The sequence below is a fragment of the Spermophilus citellus genome (genome assembly GCF_964194105.1).
Source record: "Spermophilus citellus genome assembly, chromosome: 4".
In the NCBI taxonomy this organism is placed as follows: Eukaryota; Metazoa; Chordata; class Mammalia; order Rodentia; family Sciuridae; genus Spermophilus; species Spermophilus citellus.
Window position 1 is genome coordinate 172,416,697 of NC_138185.1, and position 17,654 is coordinate 172,434,350.

Below are 17,654 nucleotides of genomic sequence, written 5' to 3' on the forward strand. Positions count from 1 at the left end.
AAATGAATTCTCAATCTGAACTTGGGTCAGAGTGATGAGAACATCAGTAGGAACTCGGTGTCTTGCTCTCTGTATGTCAGGGTGTCTTCGTCTGGATCTAAAATGTCCCCCAAAGTCTCATGTGTTGAAGGCTTGGTTCTCAATGCAGCAGTCTTCAAGGGAATTCTGGGAAGGGCTTGGCTCATGAGGAATCAAACCTCACCAGTGGATTCATTCATTGAGGAATTTATAGCTGAGTGGACGACTGGGAAGCTGTGAAAACTGTAGGAGATGAAACCTGGTTGAAGGTCCTTGGAGGTGTGCCCTAGAGGACAATATCACGTCCTCAGCCTCTTCTTCTCTTTCTCCTTCCAGGCAGCCAGGAGGTGAGCAGCTTTGTACTGCCATATGTTCATGCTCTGCCACCTGATGTCCTGCCTCATCTCAGGTCTAGAGCAATGGAGCTGGCCAACGTTAGACTGAAACCTCTGAAACTATGAGCCAAAATAAATCTTTCCTCCTATAAGTTATTTTTCTCAGGTATTTTGTCAGCGGGATGAAAAGCTGACTAATGCATTATAACATAAACTAAATGTTAAACAGCACAGGTAAATTAGAGGAGAAGAAAACCAATCCAATCAATGAATGTAGAAGGGAGATGCCTAAAATCAAATATTCTGTATCAAGCTACAAAAATCACTTATGTTTTTAAGTAAGCAGTTATTAAAGATATCCCTGTATGTGGCCTGTACTTAGTGCTGTACAGAAGCCTCATCACCTAGAAGTTGCACTTCGGATTCCAGCTCAACATCACTGCTTCCTGGAAGCCCTTCCTTCTTGTTCCAGATCCCTCTCTTTTGGCATTTATAAAAGGTGTCATAGCATTTGATTTTGTTATGTACTCTTCTTTGTTGTTTTTTAATGCATGTGAGGTCAGGATTTTGGAGAGTGTTCACTTTGCATGAATCCCAGGCCCTCTATCTCTGGGATTCCTATCTCTGAAGGCTAGGGTTGTGAGCATCAAATGCTATCATAAGTACATATCACAGCAACTGAATGATAATTAGCATACATAATCATATATATAACTAATCATAATATAGTTAAAATCAAGAGGTGAATTTTTATCTTTGGTTAATAAGGTTGAGGCAGATATTGCATTCGGTTAGTCAATGAATGCTTATTGATTTGAAATCAGTTTTAACTTGGACTTTTAGGAATTACAAGATTTAGAGATTCTGCTATTCAAGCACATAATATATAATTTCTTTCTTTTTAAAAACTTTTTGGTACTAGAGATTGAATCTAGTGGCATTCAACCACTGAGCGGTATCCCCAGCCCTTTTTTGTATTTTATTTAGAAACAGGGTCTCACTGAGTTGTTTGGAGGCCTTGTTAAATTGCTGAGGCTGGCATTGAACTTGTAATCCTCCTGCCTTAGCCTCCTGAGCCGCAGGGATTACAGGAGTGTGCCACCAAGCCTGGCACATAATATGTAATTTCTAATCTCAGTTTACTAATAATTAGGTGCATTAAATCCATAAGGCATTTTGCTGCCTTTAAAGTAAATTTAATATGTTTGGCGTATTTGATTCTGTCACTCTGTGACCTCTGCTGAGTAGGTGTGATTGCCTCCGCTTTGTAGGCATGGTAATTTTGGATCAGGGAAGGGAAAAGATGGCACTGCCAGTAAGTGGAAGAATTGAACTAAAACTTTCATTCTCTCTCTATGATCCATTTACTCTCTCTGTAAAAATGACATTGAAGTCACCTATTTGTGACTGTTCTTAATGATTTATCTTCATGAATACAGAAACTAATACTGCAAACTCTTAGAGTAGCCTTAACTTCTTAAGGAGGAAGGTAGTGGAGGATGTGGAAGAAAACAGGGAGGAGAGCCTTTTAAAAAGCTTTTTGAGAAATGAATAGTTTTTCAGAGGCAAAAACAAATGGTCCAGGTTGGCACTGGTGATGTATAAATCTAAATTTCTGAAGATTTTCAGAAGAATATTAATTGTTGCTTTTTAAACCTTCTTTGCTTTTTAGCAACAACCATTTTTTTTGGAGACAATTGATTTTCTGCTGATATTTATCTTGTGAGAAACTAAAAGGGGGAACACAAAACACTCAATCACTCGAGGACAGAACTGAAACAAAGGGAGAGAAAAAAGGTTCTTTTTTTTTTTTTTTTTTTTTTTTTTTTTTAGCTTCAGACAATGTTTTCAGATGACCGTAAACAAGCTGATTACTGCCCAACTGGCAGCACATCAGCAGAATGCAAAAATGATATTTCTGCATTAAGGCCTCTATATTCTCAAAAGAAGAAGAGGCCACTGAAATAATCTCTCAAAAAGCAATTGTAGTGATGCTAAAAATAGCACCCTGTATAGTTCAACTCTTGATATAAATCCCTGAGTATGCAAGTTATTACCAAAAGGGCATTTTACTGTCCTGTATTTTTAACAATATTGAATATGTGGTCAGCACTAATCATATAACCCATCCGTGCAGAGTTATTTTAAAACTGTGATTCAGAAGGAGGCCAGCTTAAGAGTTTAGCAATAAATAGGATGGTAAAAGAGAAATAGCCTTAATTTCATTTCAGTGAGGTAAATACAAAATTGGATTTTATTCAGGACTTTACAGAGTCGTTAAGGCATATTTTAATTAGTCAACTATTTAATAGTACCTACTTTGACCATTTGGAGCACAAAATGACAATTGATTTTATGGACTTGGGGGGGCGTTGAGAGGAGAGTACATGAAACATTAAAATCAGTGAGAAAAATTTCAGAAATAACTATTAATTCCATAGTAGTTCAGTGATAGGAGACAGCACTAGAGACTAGAGATATCTGAAAAGGCTTCATTGAAGAGTGGATCTTGTGTTGAGTAATGGTTAATCGAGAAAGTGAAGGCCACTAGAGGCAGGAAGGATAGATTGTGCAAAGGTCCTGTGGTGGAATAGACATACTTGCAGCAAACATAGAGGACAGTGCCCATTTTAGCCACCTTGATCTTCCTTCCCTATGGATTTTCATATACTTCCTGATTCCCATTACTAATTTGACACTAACCATATGTTATAATGCTAGTTTTCTATTGTAGTGTAACAAATCCACAACTTTAAAATAGCACCTCTTTTTTAATAGTTTTTTTAATAGTCCAGGTGGGCTCAATTATGGTCTTTACTTAGGGTTTCACAGGGCTGAAATCAAGAGATGATCCAGTGTGGGTTCTTACATGGACCCTGGTGAAGAATCTACTTCTGAGCTTATTTTGGTTGTTGGCAGAATTTAGTTCCTTGCAGTTATAGTACTGAGATTCCTGTTTTCTTATCAGCTATCAGCCAGAGGCCTCTCTCAGCTTCTGGAGACTTCTTCCATTCCTATCTACATTTCCCTGTCTATTCCTAAGACAGCCACAGAACTTCAAATCCTTCTGTCTCCGGGTCTGTTTGACATACTCTGGGACTAGTCAGGAAAAGCTCTCTTCTGCTTTTAAAGGACTATGTGATTATACTAGGTCCATCTAGATAATCTATATATAATCTCTCTTTAAATTTTCTTATTGTAGATAGACACAATACCTTTGTTTTTATGTGCTGCTGAGGATTGAACCCAGTGCCTCACATGCGCTAGTAGGCTCTTTGTGCTCTACCACTGAGCTACAGCCCAGCCTGTATATAATCTATCTTAATGCTAACCTTAACTACATCTTAACGATATCTTTAAAATCCCTTTTGTCCTATAATGTAACTACTCATAGGAGTAATGCCAGGGGTTAGAGATCATGGGGACCATCTTAGAATTCGCCCTACCACAATTATATTACTGTTATTTAGTTATTTCGTGAATAGGTATGTTTTCTCCAGACAATTTGATTGTAAGCTGACTGAAGATAGGTCACTATCTTCTACTTGGCCAAAGTTCTCCACAGTATTTATAACAGTACATTCTTGTTATATACTTTGTGAATGATATTGCTTTTTGCTGAAAGAGAAGAATGAAATGTGCCTGTTGTATCAAAAGCTTTTTATTTATTTAATTTGGGTCCTTGGTTCTAAAGCTAAGTGAAATGTCACTCAGCTGTCTAGATGTATTCAGGCTGATCCAGCTAACCTGTCCAGTTATTTCAGGCAATCTGCTTTTGTACTTGGATGGTGATTGCTGTGGGACGTTGGGTTTTTGAGCACAAATTTCTGAAATACAGATAAAAAGTCATGCATGTTCAGGATAATGTCTTACACTGTTAAGGCTCAATAACTAAAGCTGAATTAAGGGTAAAATAACATGTTCGTAAGTTTTGTTTTATCAGTGCCTCTGTCTTTTATCTTACTAGTTTAGACTACGGGATTCAAAAAGTCAAGCCTAACTTTTCAATTTTTGAATAAGTTAAATGTTTAGAAAAAAATTTAAAAATTCTACTACTAATAAAGATGGATTAAATGTATTTTAAGGAAATAGAGTTGATGTTTTCCTTCTACAGGAAGAAGCATGTTCATGCTGACTTCTGGTATCAGCAAAGTTTTTAGCTATGTGGTAAAAGCTTTGAATTCCAAAAAGGGAAAGGGTAATTTTCTTTAAGAAACATATTTTTCAGGAAAATAAAGGCAATTTATGATCTATGGACAGATCATCTGAAGGGTTAAGGAGTTAGTTCAGTTGGTAACTGCAAATAGCATTTGAAAATTGACTCTGTAAGATCAGAAAGGTAAGGCTCTCCTACTACATCACTGGGATACATGGTTTAGAAGAGATTTCAGCTTTGAATGTCTTCACTGGGACATCAATATTTTATATGATCTTTATTTGCAAGACAGAGAATCCCCTGCCCAAAGGAATTTATATCATCACATAACTGTATGTTTTCTATCTCAACCCCAAATTTAAGACTCTTGCTATCTTAACCTTCCATAAACAACTCCACATGAAGGCAGCAGAATGTGTTTTAAACTTCTCAAAGGACCGTGCAAATAGTATGGTATTCTCTCTTTCTCGCAGTTGAGAAAATTGATAGCCAGATATCTGAAATCCCGTAGCAAATTTATGCTGGAGTTAGCAGGGTCCGTAGAATCCCTGTCACCTGGCTGCCATTCATTGAATCATTAACTTCCTTTAGGATTAGCCCTAATTATTAGCTTTCTCTAAGGAAAAAAGAATGGAATAATCACCTTTCATATTTGAGGGTAAGGCTGCCAGCATGTATTGTCTAAGCTTTATTTACAATCACAGAAAGACTCCTCCTTGACTTGTTTATAGAGATGAGAGTTTGAATCATGTCTTCCTTGATTGCCTTTTTTTTTTTTTTTGGCCAGTGACAAGAAAGAAAGACAGCAGGTTATAGCTGTGACTATGGGTAGAGAGTAGTGAGCTGGTGCCTTCAAGGAGGAAGTGTTCAGTGAATCTTGTGATAACAAAGCCTATATTATGTACAAATGCAATATTTTGCAATAGTATTTGTTTCCCAAATGGCACTTAGGTCTCTGTAAAGATCTCTTCACTACAGAACATGCCGTTAACATTGACTTGTTCACTTGTTATGTTGTGTAGCCGTCTTTCCGCATTTTTAATGGAAAATTTCAATAAATCTATCTTTCTGAAAGGGAGTGTATTGAAACTCAGCAGAGGCACTTAATGACATAAGAACAGTTCTTTTTCTTCCCTCTAGTGCCACTGTCTAGAACAGAATAAGAACAAATTGTAATACCAAGAAGTTAAGTTCTTGGAGTTTTCATTAGAATTGTAGAAACGGGCAAGCTGGTGTGTTTGCTAAGCTGAATTTCAAATAGCTGACTAGGGATAACATGGTTAGACTGCTGTTTTCTTGCAAACTTACTATAGAATAGGCTATAGAAATGTCACTGATTACTTGTGGCATCATTAATATTTTAAACTGTGGCATTATAAAATATTTAAATGTAAATATTTTGATGTGTCTTAATACAGTTGCAGCACAATAAGATTAGAAAGGTCTCTTATGCAGCATTTTAATTAAATCCATAAAGAACACTCCTTTAACTTCTATGTAAGATCTTGTTTAAATCCAATATAGAGCTTGCATTTCATTGATTGCTTCTACAAATTATGTGTCTCATGGTCATACTTTTTTTTGCTATTTCAGAAACAAATGATAATTTTCCTTGGAGTTTTCCCTAAGCAATCTATTTAGAGTGCAAAGTTTGCAAGGCCTGATTACATAAACCTTACCAGTTGAATAACTCAGACTGACTGAATGAAAAGGTTCAGCATGAAAAGTTTCCTATTTGTGTCCTGTTTGATGGACAAGTCTTTGTGTTTTGATGGAGCCAATGAAAAACTTAGTTATTTTTAACATATGTACTATATTTTGATGTCAGTATCATGATTTTCTGTGAAGTATCTTGTAAAGACTTTCACTATATCAGTAGCAACTGCAGCATTTACTGAGTGGCTAAAGTGGGAGCTATCTCACAATGCAGGTATATTCAGCATGTGCATATTGATCTGATCTCCTTATATAAGAACTATGGTGATGGACAGCTACGAAGTTAATATTCATTTAATTTTTTTGTTCATTCCTTCTTTGCTTCATTACTCACTCTTTGCTATGAACTAGACATTATGTCATAATTTGGGGACTAAACTCGTGAAACAGTTATAATCTCTATTCTCAAGAATCTTATATCTAATTCAGAAAATAAATAAATATGATAAATCTCTTAGTTCCAAATCCAATTTCTATTTTGCATTCTTCTGGTGTGTCTATCTCAAGTGGTAAAATCTGACATAAGCCATTCATGGTCAGGCTGTCTCCTTTTCTCTGAGCCTGCCTTGAAGGTAGGGTTGGGCACAAGACTCAGTTCTGTCCATTGAGATGCCAGATGACATAATTTTCCTGGGAGGATTCCTGGAAACACTTCTGTTGTCCTGGTTAAAGAAACAGACACAGAAGGCACCGTCTCTTCTCTTTTACCCTTTTCGTCGTGTCTTCAACATGCATGTGAAGCATTGGCAGGCACCAGGTGACTGAGGGAAATGCTAAGAAATTCACAGATGCCATTGAGTTACTGAACCACAGCCAGCAGCCTCTTATCTGCAGACTTACTTTAGTATGAGGAAAAATAAACTATTACTTGAATCACTATTCATTAGATTCTTTTTCGTGAAGTTGAATGCCTTCTGACACAAGGAGTAAATGGACATTATATAGTGTGCTGTGATAGTACACTCACGGGGGCTGTTTGGATGTGTCAGGGTAGTCCTGTCATTGAGTCTAGAGAAGTCTTCTGGAAGACCCGAAGCTAAGATGGTGCTCAACTTAATCAGTTGGTATCTTCATTGTAGTGAGTCATAGATGTTGTAGACCTGATGCTCACCAAGAATTTTTATATGAAATGTTCAAGAGTTTTGAATTTTTATAGATAGGTAACAATGGTCCTTTTAATTTATGTGTCTGTATTTCTAAAAGCATCTTGTTTTCTCCCATCTTAGAAATGAAGATGGTAGTTTAATTTTGTCCTGCCATTAAGTTGGTCATGATACCCTCTAATGCTCCTGGTTTGAAACAAAGGTAGTTTTAAGGAGCATTTCCGAGGGAGGGCGCTTAGACTCTCCTTTGGCCACATCTGTGCACAAGTGTCATTGCTTTTGAGTTGAGACCTCTTAGGGCATGTGAGTTTCATAAGAGGATGGCTCCTTACCCCTGGCTGGCTGTGAAAGCATGGACAGCTGTACTTAGGCTGCGACCTAAAATAATAACAACCTAAGTGCTAGAAAGGGGCATTATTTGGAACGCACTATTGCTCAACACTTACAGAAAGCTTAGTTGAAAAAAGTATATATGAACGTTTGCCCAAAGGATTTGTCATCTATTCCAAAAAATCAGTCATTAGTTCATGCCAGGTAAGCAGAGAGCCGGGAACCTGATTCCATCTCTGGTCTCCCACATAGAAATGCTTTTGCTAAGTTGCTTTGGATATTATATTGCTTGACTGCACTTAAAGTGTTAAAAGTAAGAGTCCTGTGAGACACAGTGTCACATTTATTATTAGGTTGCTACGTGGGTGTTGTTTACTACCTCCTACCATTTACTACCTTGTGGATTCATGTGATAAATATGGTCTTGATCTTCCATGGAATTAGTAGGTTTTACTGTATGGACACTGAGAAACATAATTATTCATATTTTCCTTGCTGATGTGACTGGTTGAATTTCCAGTTTGGGACTTGACTACCTCTGGCAAAGGGACAGACTTTCAATATGCCCTTTGGTTGTTGTATTCTTTTAAAGATAATCTCATTCGTGGATTCATCTTGTGTTTCCCACTTGCATCCTCCCCCATGCGCCCTCAAATTATTCCTATTTTTGAGTTTCATCTGATGTATTTTGTGGTACTGAATGAGTGTTTGCTGATCATCTGATATCTTTCCTGGTTTAAGGCAGTGTATAGATTTACACACACCAACAAGAGCCCAGGAGAAGATGTATTTTGCCTGTAGCACTTAAAAGTCGACTTTTTTTTTTTCTGTTCATATAAGTGAATTTGGGTAGGAGTTGCTTTTGAAAGTATGTCCTCAGCATTATTCTTAGTATTAGAGGAAATGTTTTTAACTCTTTCTCCCTTCCTTTACTTTACTTTGGCTTAAAAGTGTTTTTTTTTTTTTTTTTTGGCAAAAAACACTTTTGATTAAAAAGGATAGCCTGCAATTGATAGTTCTCAGCAGTATTTGCAATTAAAGTACAAAGCTTGGGGAGAGAAGGTTGGGATATGTTTGAGGAAGATTTTCCCTTTTTCATTTTCTTCCCATTTTTAGGTTTAGTTCTAAATCAGATTTTTCTGACTTTAAAGAGTTGCTTTAAAATTATCTGGCAGTCTGAGGGCTATCACTTACAAATACATGTACTGTAATCATAAGGATTAGTAATACCAAACATCTGAGTGACCACATTTAGTATTCTGGTGTTTAGCATTTTTGAACTTAGTAGTGGATTAATATATCATTAACTATGCGTTCAGTATCTTGGAATTCGTTATAAGAGATCCTGGAGAAGGTGATTTTTTTTCCTGAAGTTTTTGGTGATTTGTTGTAAGATTTTGGGTGTGTTTTAGACAATTAAAAAATATATAGCTAGTCAGGAATATGATCCCTGGCATTCAGTGAAATATTGAAAGAACCACTACAAAGGAGACCCCTGGCTCCTTTGTAGTATGGTGATCAAATAGGGGAGGGTTTTCTTTGTTCACTCAATGCCATTCTGCTTCATCATAGTGACAAAGTTAAAGCTGGGGAACATGGCTACTCTGAGCAGGAAGAGGAGACTTGGGTAGGAATCCCTTCCTTCCCTGACCAGCCTGACCAGTCAAAGACGGCTGCTTAGGCTATTTGACTAGATCCATGAGAGGGTGATACGCAGATGGGATTGGGGCTTCCTGTACCTGTGGCCCTATTCTCTGTCTCATGAAATCAGTGCAGGCAGGGAGAAAGATCTCCAAAGTGGGGGTCACAGAGTTCCCTCCACCCCAACATGTGAGGGGTTGGGGAGAGGTGGGCAGGGGGAGAGAGAAGTTTGACACACTGGGCTTCTTACTAGACCTTTAAGGAGCCTAGAGAAGACATTCATCCTCCCCAGATGCCAAGGATGTAGGAAGTGGACTCTAGGGGAAGTAGTGCTGGCAGAGGTGGCACTTATCAAAAGCACATTTTATTTGTAAGGACATAAGACATTTATTTAGGGAAGAACATGGCTAATATCCAGAGAAATTTATATTTATCCTTCTTGTATTTTCCATTTTTCCTTCCAAGGAGTAAAATGGATGACATATTTTTTTTCCCTGCTTATTGTCTTAGGAGATGGATATAGGAGCTTAACAGTTAGAAAGATACTAGAAAGATGCATGCTGAATTTCCCTTCACTCATTTCCTCAAGACTCAACCTGTGAGTTCAGAGAGGATTTGTAGGTATAGTCTTAATAGTCTCACAAAGTCTTAATGGGGTGAGAGGAGTAGGTCTTCATCTCAGGCTAGAGAGAGAGTCCTTCAATGTCTGCCTAGTTCCAGCCAAGTCACAGAAGGTGACTTTTCGGACTGACACAGTTTGTCAATGAGATACATGTCATCTCTGTCCACAGGGCTTTGCAATCCAAGAGACTTACTTGAGCCTCTGGGATCTTTTGCAAAGCTGACTGTGGTCCCATCTGCTCTTCTATCCCAAACAGCTGAGTTCTCCAAGGGCTCTGCTGCCTACTCTGGTGCTTCTGCTGGGAAGCAGAGCAAAGCTATTCTGTGTTCTACAGTCCCACAGAATTCTATTGTTCTGTCTGTCTGTTTCTCTCTGCCTGTCTCACTTTTCTCCCCACTGCCCCCAAGTGGAATTTTGTGCTTGACCACCCCTGTGTTCACCACCCAGTGAAAATCTCTTTCCCTTCATGTTTCTGGTTAGTACATTATCAGTGTTTGAGAATCCCCATCTTTTTATCTCCTCTATGGAATTCCAAGGCTTAGGCTTTGTAAAGTAATAGGAAGATTTAGGCTACTCTCTTTATGTTTTGTGTTTATCTTGAGCAAGGAGCACAGTCTGGTTGCTTACTTGAATTAAGTGACTTTTTTTCTTTCCTTACAGGAAAAAGTACAGGAAGAAAAAGTAATCACAGATCAGTATTTCAAAATATTAACCTAGTTAAATGAGCATTGTTGGGTATATGCAAGAGATGAAAACAAAACAAAACAAAAAACAACCATCAACACAACAGATCACAGTGAATTTGGTAAATTTACTGAGATCCACCTGTCCAGGGACGGTTGGAATTACAGTTTATACAGTCTACCTTCTCTTCCCACCAAGGCCTTATTCAGCTCTAACATTTTTCACGTTGAGTGGTGTAGGGGTACTTTTAAAGCTTAGGAAGTGAGTATACAAGGTCCTAACCCTTTCAAAAAATGTGCAATTAAAACATGGTTTCCTGGCTGAAATCTGGAGGTCTTCCAGTTTAGAAATGATGTGTAAAATGAGGAAGGGAAAGGAACAGGACAGAGAACAGAGGTGGAGGAATATCACTCCCTCCACAGTCCAAGAAGATGCAAAATCTAATCTCTTTGTAAAGTGAGGGATCTACGGAGCCATGCCTCATATTCATGATCACTACTTATGAATGCCTTCATAGCCCCTCATTATTCCTCACCTGTCTGCTCTGTGTTTAACTTTTGATTTTTTTTTTCTGGTTTGTTTTCCCAATTTTTGCACTTCTATTAAATCCAAGCTTCACATGTTCGCTTTACTTGAAAGCCTTTGATTTAGCCCTTTACCTGAGGACTAAGCTTTGATGTAAAGCCTGGCTTTGTGTGAAGTCTCTCCCTCCTCATACATTTGCTCCTTTTGTTTATACCTGGGCTTGAAATGTGCCTGATGACCCACTGAGCCATAGAAAAGATCTTTGAAAAGTAGAGAAAATGCTTAGGCTGGCAGGCTCCTGAAGTGCTCCCCCAGACTGGGGCTGAGCAGTTCCAAACCTCCCTACCACCCTGTCCATGGCTGATGTGTCCCTAGGGGGGATTTCGTTCCCAGGAGCTGCTACTGGGGCAGCTGTGATTTGGGTTAATGTGGTCTTGGCGAGGACGCACTGCAGTTCTTTAGTGTCTCGTTCCTGTTGTATTCTGAGAGAAGGTGAGGGATACCTATTGATCAGAGGGCTCTCGGAGGGGGTCTTGCCCAAATGACTCTACAGGGTGCTCTCAGCAGAGCTCTTTCTGTCTGCCTTCCACAGTGGCCGGCAAGCACCAATCCCAGGGCGTTTTTTAATTGGAGTGGCTGTTCAAACAGTAAGAGTGATTTCACAGTTTTCATTCCCCTCTGACTATACTCTAGAGTTTTGCTCTTAAGTAGGAGAAAGAATGGTTTATTTTTCAGTATTGCATCCTCTTTTCTGTTTGAATACAGCCGATAGGATATTATAGAGGAATTTAGGCAAAGGAGAAAAGCCAACTCAATTATCTGCAATGGAGTGAATTAGCAGATTATTAAAAACAAAGGAAACTCTTCTGCTCCCTATTACTGTAGAGTAACTGTCAACCCTACCTTCTCCTCTAACACAAAGCTTGCCAGATAAGCAGATTATTTGCCTTTGAAGCACCCAGGGGTATTTTAAGACATGGGGGCAATGGAAAGGTTGCTCTGAAAAGAAAGTATAGTATTTATTTCCCTACCCATGCTTACCTTAGGCCTACCTCTACTCACTGTAGAAGCAATTTCTTGTGGGATCTCGGATTGCAAATCATGGCAGCCTGATTCTTACTATCCTGGTTATTTTTACCAAGTGGCTCAGTGTGAGGCATGATTTAATCCATTATCATTTTTTTCCCATTTTAGAGATGAGAACACAGAGTCTTCTTCCTATTTTATAGATGAAACATAGACAGACTGATCCTGGGTTAACTATGACCACTATTGATCCCAACTTTTTCTATAGAAAAAAAGTCTATAGACTTTCTCACAGTGCTGACAGCCTGTCCCTGTATGATCTCAGACTTGCACATTGGTACCAAGTGTGGACGTGTGTGTTTTAACAAATGGTCCTACTTCTTCCAAGAGTAATTATACCTGTTATTACTAATTAACATTTACATATGCCCAACTGTTTATAAATACTTTTTACCTTTTTTATGGGGTTTTATCTGAACAATTCTGTGTAGGTAAGAATCCATAGATATGTCCTTAAGATACTCAAGCTCTGACACTCTTTCTAATAAAATTGCATAACAACATTAATGACAGATAAAAGAACAATGCCAAACAGAAAATCTCAGATCAAAAGGGTGATAGATATTTGTAAATACCAGACATAGAGCAGATGTAGTCGTTAATCATCTGTTATCCACAGTTTTTATTTCCATGATTTCAATTATTTATCATAAACCAAGGTCCATAAATATTAAATGAAAGATTCCAAAAATAAACAATTCATAAGTTTTAAAATTGTGCACTGTTCTGAATAGTGTGATGAAATCTCTTGCCAGCCTGCTTGCTCCCCTTTGTCTAGAGTATCCACATATCCACATTGTATGTGCTGTGCCCATTAGTTACTTATCAGCTGTCTTGGTATGGATGGTCTGTCATGATATCACAGTGCTTCTGTTCAACTTACCCTTATTATACTTCTTAATGGCCCTAAACCACAAGAGTAGTTGTCACAGTCCAGCTGCAACAAAATAACCGGGGGGTGACAATCAACTTGTGTAGATCGATACAGCAGGAGTGAGAGCCGTTTATTGTAGGACAACAGAGGTATTTATACATTCCACACAGCTTATCTTAATTAACATAAACTAGATACAGCAGTCAACCAATAAGGAATCTCCACACTTAATGGCTCGCTGGAGTTACTTCACAAACCACTCGCCCTGGCAAAATGCCAGGCACCATCTTGACTTGTTTACAGACTCTAACAAGTAGTGATACTGGAAATTTGAATATGCTAAGGAGAAACTGTAAAGTACTTCCTTTAAATGAAAAGATGAAAGTTCTTGACAATAAGAAGATAAAAAAAATTGTATGCTGAGGTTGGTAAGATCCACTGTAAGAACAAGATTTCTATTTGTAGAACTGTGAAGAAGGAAAAGGAATCTTGTGCTAGCTTTTACTGTCACACCTCAAACTGCAAAATGCTCATAGTACATGATAAACCCTTAGTTAAGATGAAAAAGGCATTAAAGTTGTATATGTATGTATAGGAAAAAACAGTTTCTATAGGATTTGGTACTATCCCCAGTACCAGGCAACCATTGGGGTCTTAGACGGTACCCTCTGCCAATAAGGGGGGGTTATTGGATATAGCATGGGGTTAATGTCAGAGGGTACTTGGGCTCTAGACTCACAAGCAGAGAGCTATAGCAGGAACTTCTGTGGAGAATGAGGTCTTACATAATTTCATGTGAGATAAGGAACTGAAGCTAGGCTATACAATAAATCCAGGGATGAGAGTAGGGCACCTTGCCCATGGAAAAAAGGATATAAAACACAAATGGCCATAATTGCGGTTACATACAAGCAGAATGCCAAAGGAAAAATGGTCTAGGTTCCAGCCTTATAGTCAGGAACTAAACCAAGTCCCTCACATTTCTGACTGTTTGGGTGATATGCCTAATGCCATACCAGGTTGTTGGAAGACCTGTTTTGGAGCAAGGTCCTAATGGGTGGAAGGAGTGAGGAAGCATTAGATGGAGAATGACTAGAGGAGGAATAAATTTCCATCGGCTTTAACAACAAGCAGGCTATTGGTGAATCTAAACTTGGTAATCTCATGGACTGACACATACAACTATCAGAATAGGATAAGCAGGTTAATTGAGGGTAAAATGAGGTATGAGGTATCTCTTTCAAGAAATATAGATTACACCTCTGCTATGGAGAATTGGGTATGGTGAATAACTGTTTTAGTCAACTTTTTCGCCACTGTTCCTAAATGACCAAACCAGAACAACAGTAAAGGAGGAAAAATTTATTTAAGGGGTCAGGGTTTCAGAGGTCTCCATCCATAGACAGCAGACTCCATTCTTGGGGCTCAAGGTGAGGCTGAACATCATAGCAGAAGAGTATGGCAGAAGGAAGCAGCTCACATGATGGTCAGGAAGCAGAGAGGGAGACTCCATTCTCCAGATAGAAAATATACACCCTATAGCCACACCCCCAATGAACAACTTCCTCCATCCATAATTTACTCAGTTAATCCCATCAGGGATTAATTCACAGATTATAATAAGGGTATAACCCAATCGTTCCACCTCCAAACCTTCTTGCATTGTCTCACACATGAACTTTTGAGGAACACCACACCAAAACCATAACAATAACAAATATAGCATGCTTATATTCAAAGAAAGGAAAAAGGTCTGAAGGGTGGGCTGACATTGGATATGTTGAGGGATGATAGTATAAGATCTCTGAGAAGAAGCCTGTGAAGTTTTGGCTAAAGGGACTTTTAAGTTGAATCTTTTATTGAGAATAAGTGCAAAGTATATATATAATAACAGAGGTTGCACACCACTCTCCTCCTTCATATAAGATTGCCAAGGTGTTGGGATACATGGACACTGGAATGAATCCAGATAAATTTGTGCCTTAGTGGAGATAAGGCCTATAAAGAATGAGAGTTCTGAGTGATGGCAGGTAAAACCCAGAAGGTTGAAGGATTCAAGTGGAAGCATAGAATTTTTAACATGTAAGACCCACCAAGGTGGAATGATTAAGGGCACCAGTGTCCTGTGATAGGAAGAACCCACACATGTTCATGAGTACGTGTAGAAATTTTGTTGTTAGTGAGGATGGAGGAAGAGATTCTCAGTAGAAGATATTTTCTGTGTGAACAAGTGGGACTTAGAACTAGCAAGATTTATATATTTATTCTACTGTGGTATTCTTCAAATCTTTGTTCATGTATAGGGGCATTTTAGGCATATTTACTTATTATCTGTCTCTTTCTGTTCAGTTGTACAGTCCTAAATACAAAGACTGTATTTTGCCTGCCATGGTTGGTGATACTTGTTGATTAAAAGAATAGTATGAAGGATGTTAGAAAGTATTTCTTAATTAAGTTTGTCAAGACTAGAAATAATTACTATAAAAGACAACGTGAAATTATGCAGATAAACCTTAGTAGTTAGGGATAAATCTTTGAAAGCTTTAGGAATAAATCTTTGAAAGCTTTATTTAGGCTTTTGAACAATTGCTTATTCTTACAAATTTTCTATGATCATATTTTTTATGTGAATAGGCATTAAAATAATAGAATCTGTTTTATGCTATCCTGTTATTATTTTTAGGTCTTAGTTTTATGACCATTACCAGATATGAATAAGAAAGAATAAATTGAAATTTGAGGAAAGGAAATTTACATGATGATAATACCTTTTTGATAGCTATTTTTGGCACTAATTAAATCATACCACAAGAAAAATAAGAAACTTAAGTATACCAAATAAATTATAATGGGTATTCTAATACATGCCATTTAGATGTGAAGTTAAATAAATGATTTATATTTAACGGATGTCGCTATAGAAATTTTATTGGTCAGAATTTTATATGAGCTAAACTTATAAACTCCTTGAATTTAAACAATGAAATACACTAATGACCAGGATATTCCATGTTGTGGTGAAAGTATGAATATAGTGGCTACTCTGAAAGATGGATTCCAATAACCTCTGCATCTTGATGTTCCCAGATTGTGTAGTGGGACTTAGAATTAGCAAGATTTATATGTTTATACTAGTGTGGTATTGAATGAGGATAATTTGTGTAATTAATAATGTAATGTGGAAAAGACGGTGTGTGAGCTCTGAGGCAAAGTTATAAAATATATAGCTTGATCTGTCTTGTATCTCTTGCTTTGGGGGAAAGCCAGATACCCCAGCCAGTTTGAGTAAGGACACTCTAGCATCACTACAAAGAGGCCCCTGTGGCAAAGAACAAAGGACCAATGAATCAGCACTTGCTTGTCAGGCACAGGAATGAACCACCTTGGTAGCAGATCCCAGCCTCAGTCAGTCTCTTGTATGACCAAAACCTCAGGAAAGAGCAGAATCAGAACCACCCAGATTAAATAGATTATTGACTCACAGAAACTATATGATCTAATACATGCTTATACCTTTCAAACTGTTAAGTTTTGGGGTGATTTATTGTAAAGGAATAGATAACTAATGTGGTAATACCAGAGGAACTTTATATTCCTCTATGCTTTCCAATTAAATTGTCACAGCTTCTGACACTCCCACGATCAGTGAGGGTTTGTACAGAGGGAATACTGGCTCTTGTTTCAGGGTTAGAAAATACAAGAAAATACAAAATGAAACAAACAGCAAACAAAAATGCTCTTCTTGGTACTCTCATTTTTTTTTTTTTTTTTGGTACTCTCATTTTTGACAGATGTGTTTTTCATGTTCTGGCTCTCAAATTGTAATTTTTAGTTCATCTTCTCAAGAAACAATCTTACAAATTGTGATGGTAATTTTGTTTGTTGACTTGACTGGGCCATGGGGTACCCAGATATTTGGTTAAACATAATTTATGGGTTGTTTCTGAGCATATTCCCGAATGAGATTAACATTTAAATTGATAGACTGAGTAAAGCAGATAGGATTCCTCAGTATGGGTCTCATACTATCTGTTAAAAGGTTTGGATAGACTTAAAAAACTGAATAAGAAAGAATTCTTTCTTTCCGCTGTCTTTGGTCTTCTCCTGCCTTCAATCTTGAACTCAGACTTGGACTAAAACTTGTGCCATCGGCTCTCCAGGGTTTCCAGCCGACTGACTGTGTGTCTTGGATTTCTCAACCTCCATAGTCATGCAAGGCTAGTCCTTATACTATACTTCCTTATACTATATCTATTTATATGTATGTGTAAATATATGTGTGTGCACATATACATATTTATGCATAGGTATGTATGTATATTCTATTGGTTTGCTTCTATGGAGAATCCAGACTAATATACAAACTGTACACCTCTATCTTTTTAACATATAAGTGACTAAAATAACATTTATTTTTCAAGACTAAGTATTAAAGGACTAGCATTAGGATTCTAACTGTCCTTTGGTCTGCATATAGAAATGGCATCTCTATTAGTCAGGATTTCTAGGTTATGCAGTAGTTATAGCCATTCAAATCTTAGCATCCCAAAGGAGAACAAACAAA